Raw genomic sequence first — 5,718 nt, 5'->3', positions numbered from 1 at the left:
GAAAATGAATTGACCCGTAGCCTTTTCAAAGGGCCACACGGGAGAGCAAGTGGAGTGACCACAAAGACCTTGAGCTATGAAGAGTGGCGCAAGATCATGCTCTACGTGTTGACCAACCTCGACGAAGTGGAAACTGTGACAGAACCGCCCAATTTATACAAGATCAAGTACGGTTGTCCCCGCTAACACGTTGACACACCCATACTTTCACTCATGTAAACCCGGTAGTCCGCTGAGTGTCCCGAAAGACCTCGGTAAATCAATATCACAACCAAGATCGCGTGATTAAGCAAATACATATCACATACATCGGGTTGCAGCGGAAATAATATTACAAAGGGGTTAACAAATAATAGTACAAGTTTGGGTTTCAAAATCGCTTAGTGAAAACAACATAGCGTTCAAATGATTACATTAATATAAGTTCCAAATATATTGCTAGCATAGTGACATCATCCGACAAAAGCATATAGATGAGAAGTAAGTATAGAATCACCGAGCCCACCGGTGGTTAGCCACCATCATCAACAGGTCAAGAACATCACCTGCAACAAGGTGGGATAAACCCTGAGTACTCGAATATACTCAGCCAGACTTACCCATCTTAAACCAAAATAAAACGACACCAAGGATTATGCAAGGCTTTCTTTAGTGGGTTAGCTGACTTATTTGCGAAAAGCATAAGCTATCATGAAGAAACCATTTTAAGTACTTTGCATCATCTTTATTATGACCTATCTATCTAGGTAAGCACCTGTACTATAGCAATCACTTGATTAACCAATAACATCCAGTTACCAATTTAGATTTAGCATATCCCATACCATCCAGATAACCATCATTGTTCCATAATAATTACTACGATGCAGTAACTCGAGTCAAGTGCTCACTATCCAGGAGCGATGGCGATTCGAATCGATTCCTAACCAGCTGGTGATTTATTCCTTACACAAACCTCACTCACCCGCTAAAGTGAGATATTGATCACCGAGTCAACTTTCCAGGAATCTCGAGTTTGCCAGGAACCACATGTACCCGGGGGCCGACCGACTGCACTTTGGTCTTATCATCTCGCCCCTGTGTCCTACCACACCTGCTCTGGCACAGTGCGCTGCGGACAATCTACTCGGCCCAAAAAATCTCCCAGCTTCGCGGTCGGAAGGTACTTTATCCGGCCAGCTAAATGTAAGGCATGCGTTCAACATGACTCGAGGCCCAACAACGGTCGGTCCTTAATCGACACAGACGGAAACTAACAGCACCCCAGAACCCTGTCTGGTTGCCTCCAACTTTTTTTTCCGTCCGGTCTCCAATTATCCATCACACATGGTTAATTCCAGGATATCATTCTTTCCACAGCTAAATTCTTCCAGTAACCACCTATAATGTAGGTGACCGGATATCTCCGATCGCTACCGGTCTAAGCAAGACTAAGCAGTTATTCGATCCTGACCTAACAGGGTAAAAAGGTAATAAGGTAGGCAAGGATAGTAATAAATGCATCAACGGTTTCAATCAACTCCTACAACTTAATGCAATAATATATAAACTCATATATATAGAAAGAATTGCTTTTATAAATTAGGAGACTTATAATGCTCCGGGGCTTGCCTGGGATCCGACACAAGTCAGTTCAGTTAGCTTGCACCATCCTGGTGACATCACAGGTCCTAACACTTGCTTAGCCCTTCCATCTTCAGGATAGATCCTCCATACATCGTCTTCGGGCTTGGCTCCAACATCACGTCCTTCACGTGGTTCATCTAGCGTACCTAGATGAGATGCAATATGCAAGTATATGAATGTGATGAATTATAACACAAGATGCATCACATAAACATTCAAGACAAACACAAGATTATGCAAGACATACACCAATAACTATTTAACTAACATCACACCACTAACTATAGAGAGCAAGCACATCAAGCATGGAACAAGTTTCCCAAGATCTCAGGTGCTCTAACTCAGTCATCATTCAAGGCATACATCACACTTAACAATATACAAGCAAACACTATAATTGGAATCTGCCAATTTCTGGACATGCAAACAGCAGCTACAAGATTTAGCTATAACTGGAGTTACACAAATCCAAATGACTTGCAAGAAGACATTTTGGAAATCTTATGAAATTGTCTACAATTCATATTTAAACCTATCAGCATGATTCCAAAGTTAACAAGGTTAAACAGGCACATTTATCAAGGCTAGTCCAGAAATTTCAGAAAGCTACAATTTCTGAAGACCAACTTAGAACAGTCATAACTCACAAACTACTTGGCCACCTGCCATGAAAATTTAACACAAGCTAGTTAGGTGAGTTATCTATAACTTTGTTATTATCATCATAAGATGATTCTACAGTTAGAAGGGTCAATTAATCCAATAATTGCATCTCTGTCCAAAACATAGACAGAAACTAACATGCCACTTTAAACAGCTATAAATGGAGTTATACATATCCAATAAATGTGGTTCTAGACTTTTTAGAAAGCTTATCAAATTCTAAACAACTTTGTTGTAAACACCTAAAGCAAATTCTACTATTAAGAAGGCCCCACAATACCAACAAGGTAACCCTATCAGAGTTTAGGCAGAAACAGCCACTGATATTTAAGCAAGTATAACTCAAGATCTACTTAACCAAAAATCATGATATTTAGCTTTTTGAAAAGCTTAATAAAAGTACTACAACTCATGTATTATCATGAAGTCATGATTCATAACTTAACTAAGCCAAATAATTCAAGCATGCAGGACTATTCAGGGTTGGAGCAAAGCAATACAGTACATTTGTTATTTTTATAACTCTTAAAATATAAATCCTACACTTCTGAAATTTTTACCAGACAACAACAATAACCTTATGAGCACTCCATAAAAATTTTACATTTATTTGAGTAAAATAACTGCAGTTATAAAAAGAACAAGACATGACTAGCATTAAGAACCTAACTTCCTAAATCTATTTTTACAGCTAAACCTTTAAAGTAAAACATGTAATATTATAGATCTAGTGCATATAGAATTTCACAAGGATTCCAAAAAGTCCACATTTGTTATTTTAGGATTTTTCTACTAATTAATACGGATTTTCAAAGTGTAGCATTCAAATCTATAAAAACCAGAGAAAACAAGGAAATTGAAATATTGCATCGGGGACCCAGGAGTTTCCACAAATCAACCAAGCCCGGATTTGTAATTGTATGTGTCTGGCTATTTTGCAAAGTGAACACGGTAAAGAGTTTCTATTCGCATTTCACCCCTTCTTCAACCTAGACCGAGCTGGTGCGAGGACAGACCGTCGTCGGGCGTTGGGGGCCGTCGTCGGGCCGGCCAGCGAGGGCTTCGGTCTGCTGGGGAGTGGCTCCAGCGGCCAAGGGGAAGGGCCACGGCGGCCAGCTTGGCGCAGCCAGCGGCAGCCAGAGGCTCAGCCGGCTCGGCCTGGCCGGTAGCCTGGCCGGCAGCGGCGGCGCCTAGCGTGCTGGGCCTGCCGGGCCGGCAGCAGCGGCCGGTCTCCGCCGCGGCTAGCCCCAGCTCTGGCCCGGCGCTGTTCGGCTGCAGCCCGCAGGAAGGGGCCAGAGGTGGCTGGGCGCGGTGCCTGCTGGGCGGCCAGCCATGGTGGCCTCGTCGCGAGCAGCAGGGAGCGGAGGTAGAGAGCGAGAGGGCGAGGGAAGGAAGTGAGGGAGGAGAAATGGAGCTTGGAAAGGCTCGGCACCCCCCTTTAGGACGAGCAGGGACATGACAGGGAGGCGGCACGCGGCAGCAAAGCCCGTCAATGGTGGCCACGTCCACGGACAAGTGTCGCCCGTTGAGGCATTTCACCGAGCACGTGGCGGGCAGCGACGTGGGTAAGGTGGGACGCCGTTTTGGGCCGCATCCAGGCCGAATTAGACATTGGGCCATAAACGAAGTTCGTTCACCTCGGCCTACTCTACGTTTCTTATTTAAGGTGCCCAGCCATTTGAGCTCTGTAACAGCGGATAATTAAGCTCCAAAATGATAGTGTCAATATGTTAACAGCGATCACGGAAACTCGCTTTCGGAGGTCGAAACTCGATCAAACTTAGTGCAACTTTTTGCATTCTCTTCTCCATAACATAACCTTGAACTTTTATTTTTGGACTAGCTCAAGTTGCTTAGCAAAATTTGGAGAACGCGGAATGCCAACGTCATTTCTTAGCGAAACTGACTTAGAATAATTCTAAGTGTTGAAGACTGCAGCAAAATCAATCTTGTGCCCTTTGTTTGTCAAGCTTAGAGATAGATTTAGACTTAGGTCCTTCAATAAAGTTTGTAGTACACAAACTTTTCTTCAACTTTCATTTTTGGTCAAACCTCATATCTGGTCCAGAAGTCGACTTTATTTCTCGGTCAACGCAAAGTCCTTTCTGCTACAAAATATAGGGTTTCCATTAATTTCGGACATTTTCACCACCTTCGCTCAACACGAACCCTTCATAACTTTTGTTGTAGAGTTCAATTAGAGTTGTTTGAGCAAGGTTACAAGGTTTGGTTGACTTCATATGTTTCCATTCACTTGATAAAGCAATTCATGCAAAGATATGACTTATCATTTCATGTGACTTTTTGATTCCAAACTTCATGAAACTTTTCCACGGGTCTAGATGGATGCATGTGGATGTAATATACATGGAAGAAGCATGTTTAGAATTACTCTTGCATAATCTTAACAAGGGTCCATATGTAAGCAAGGGTGCAATATCCGAGTTTAGGTTGGGGCTTATTTCCATAGGTTTGACCTTGACATCTTCATCATCACTTAATATACCATGTTTTAGCTCAAACCCATTGCTTAACTGGTGGCAAACACCTAGGGTGTTACAGAAACGTATCTGGGGTAAGTTCTCAACAAACTTGTTACATAGTCCGTAACTTTTGTACATCCAACAACATTGTTCCTTGTCGGTGTAGGGAATTTTTTTATGAATCCTGGCTTCCTTCAAGGTCACCTTCTGACCATGAACGAGAGACCCTTCTTCAACATGGTTCACCTGATTTCATTACATGGTTCCAAAAAAAGGTACCAACTTAGCTCTTATTAAGTTTGACGTTCTAAGTTGCCTAATTTCATTTCTCTCCTGCTTGAACTTGTGCCAAAGGGATGTGTCTATAAGTGTTGAATTACGACAGGTGGCCAATGGCTTTGACTATAAGGTCTTGTCACTTAACGCTTATGATGTGAATGGATATCGCTCCCACAAAACAAGGTACGAGCAGAGTCGTCCCAATCCAAGGACCACGAATACCAGAGTATTTACGCCCGACACTGATCAGGAGGAGTATTACGGGACAGTTGAAGAAATATACGAGCTCGACTACCATGGTTCCAAAGCACTTAATCCTATCATATTCAAATGCCAGTGGTTTGATCCTGTAGTATCAAGAAAGTCCCATCAACTTGGGATAGTCGAAACTTGATAGGATTCCTTCTATCTAGGAGAAGATGCCTATATTGTGGCTCAACAAACCACACAAGTTTATTATTGTCCATATGCTTGCAAAACTGACCCATGTCTTCAGGGTTGGTATATTATGCACAAGGTATCACCACACAGTAGATTACCTCGCCTAAACCTTGATAATTACAACTTGAACCCAAATACGCATGACGGAGAGTTCTATCAACAAGAAGACGGGATACCAGGGATGCTTGAGATAGACTTAATCGGAGAGATCGAAATGGAAGCAGAC

General features: G+C 42.5%; 1 long non-coding RNA gene across 1 annotated transcript; it reads right to left on the bottom strand.

Moving 5' to 3' along the window:
* Nucleotides 1–318: 318 nt before the first annotated feature.
* On the bottom strand, nt 319–3,669 carry LOC136459174 (uncharacterized). Its single transcript, XR_010760158.1, has 3 exons — nt 3,306–3,669; nt 1,612–1,772; nt 319–545 (listed from the first exon to the last, which is right to left on the bottom strand). It is a non-coding gene; the product is annotated as an uncharacterized lncRNA (long non-coding RNA).
* Nucleotides 3,670–5,718: the final 2,049 nt, after the last annotated feature.

The sequence above is a fragment of the Miscanthus floridulus genome, chromosome 6 (assembly GCF_019320115.1).
Source record: "Miscanthus floridulus cultivar M001 chromosome 6, ASM1932011v1, whole genome shotgun sequence".
Lineage (NCBI taxonomy): Eukaryota > Viridiplantae > Streptophyta > Magnoliopsida > Poales > Poaceae > Miscanthus > Miscanthus floridulus.
This window is presented reverse-complemented; position numbering and strand designations above follow the sequence as displayed.